We start from the raw sequence: 2,281 nt of genomic DNA on the forward strand, positions 1-2,281 counted from the left end.
GGCATGTATCACAGAGATAAAGAGCCAAAATTCAGATACTATTGTGATGAGGCAGAGCCCTCCAAAACAGAAACTCAAATATTCCCCGGAAAGTGTATTGCTGATGTGTTAGTGTGCTCTTATCAAATTTTTCACCTTCTCCTTTTTCTTTTTCTTTTTTAAGATTTTATTTATTTATTTGGGTTTGGGTAGAGGAAGAAGAGAGTGAGAGCATAGGTGCGTGCACAAGTGTGAGGGTGAGACAGAGGGAGAAGTATATTCCCCGATACGCAGGGTGCCCAAAGCCAGGCTTGATCCTGGGACTCTGGTATCACGACCTGAGCTTAAGGTAAATACTTAAATCAACTGAGCCACGGAGACTCCTCTCATCTTCCTCTTTTCAATTTTGCAATCAGGTTACTTAACTAAGGTTACCAGGAATACACCATGTTTGTTAATTTCATGCATTTTTTGAAGAAAATATAATCTCTGTGTTCATTAAATATGTAATTCTCTTGCAAAAAAATAAGACCTTTCGAAGGTGAATTATTTAGCCCATGGATAATTTGCATCCTACACTTTATATAACTTGATCACTCACTTAACACCTCATCATAAAGTAGGTTGATAGGTGGCCTCTGGCTAACAGATTGCATTTTTAAAGGGAATTTCACAGAAAGAAACACATCTCAATGCCACCACTGTTATTACTCTGATGTACTTGCCTCTAAAATAGAGATTCCATAAAGTCTGCAAATGTTGCTACCTGTGAAAAAAAAATACAAATAACTGTAGATTCTATTAAAAGAAAAAATACACTACAAATTCCATTTGGATTAACTTTGGATTTTCTAATGTTCTTAATTTCTATAAATTGAAGTATATAATTAAGTAATTTTTCTATTAGTTAAGAAAAGCTATAAGAACTTTGAGAAAAAAGTAGTAAGAGGCCACTAGTTATTACAACCTATTACAAAGCAATAACAATTAAAACAATGTGATATTAATGCAAGAAATGAGACAGATGGGACATGATCCAGGAACAGGCACTATTATATGTTACTTTAATATACAATCCAGAAGTGTTGGGCCGCCTGGCTGGCTCAGTCCTCAGTCAAGTAGAGCATGTGACTCTAGATCTCAGAGTCGTGAGTTTAAGCCCCACATTGGATGCAGAACCAACTTAAACAAACAAACAAAAAAAGTTAAAAAAATGAACAGAATGTTAGTGATACCATTTGGGGCATTTTTTATTGTCTTGAAGCTTTGATGAAGTCCTAAATCTCAGGACCCAAGGGATATTTGCTCCACTACTCTAAACAGAGAAATAGACACATGCCCACGCGCTTACTCAGAAACACAACATGGTCCTGGCACCCTTTCAGGCTACATTAAAATAGAGTAGGATTTCAAACATTGTCTTCAGAGTGAGGCTTCCTTTGGAGACAACTGCACAGTTGGGAGAGCGTACTATGTTTTTTTGCCGCTCCTCATAGTGGCAGAATCTTGCTTCTTCAAGTGAACTTCAAGAGAATCACTCACCAAGTCTGATTTGACTGATGAGAGGAAGCATTTCATCACCCAGCCTGGCTGCCTGCTGGGCTGTTAAAACTCAGGTCTTACTGGTACAGCTATTAAAATAGAGCATGGTAAGACCTTTCCGTTAGGCCAAGATGGGCGCTTACAAGTACATCCAGGAACTATGGAGGAAGAAGCAGTCCAAGGTAACGTGCTTTCTTCTCACGGTGCGCTTCTGGCAGTACCGCCAGCTCTCTGCGCTCCACAAGGCTCCCCACGCAACTCTCCAGATAAAGCGCGCAGGCTGGGGTACAAGGCCAGACAAGGTTATTTCATACATCGGATTCTTGTGTGTCGTGGTGGCCGCAAACGCCCGGTTCCTAAGGGTGCTACCTACAGCAAGGCTGTCCGTCGAGGTGTTAATCAGCTAAAGTTTGCACGAAGCATTCAGTCTGTTGGAGAGGAGCGAGCTGGACGTCACTGTGGGGCTCTAAGAGTCTTGAATTCTTACTGGGTTGGTGAAGATTCCACATACAAATTCTTTGAGGTCATCCTCATTGATCCATTCCATAAAGCTATCAGAAGAAATCCTGACACCCAGTGGATCACCAAACCAGTCCACAAGCGCAGGGAGATGGTTAGGGCTGACGTCTGCAGGCGGAAAGAGCCGTGGCCTTGGAGAGAGTCACGAGTTCCACCACACTCTTGGTGTTCCCCCCATGCAGCATGGAGAAGACGCAATACTCTCCAGCTCCACTGTTATCGCTAATCAAAGTAATGTTTG

The 2,281-nt window shown here is 41.6% G+C and overlaps 1 pseudogene; it reads left to right on the forward strand.

Moving 5' to 3' along the window:
- The first annotated feature begins 1,652 nt into the window (after nt 1-1,652).
- LOC123953309 lies at nt 1,653-2,281 on the forward strand (annotated as a pseudogene).

This window comes from Meles meles, chromosome 11 (assembly GCF_922984935.1).
Source record: "Meles meles chromosome 11, mMelMel3.1 paternal haplotype, whole genome shotgun sequence".
In the NCBI taxonomy this organism is placed as follows: domain Eukaryota; kingdom Metazoa; phylum Chordata; class Mammalia; order Carnivora; family Mustelidae; genus Meles; species Meles meles.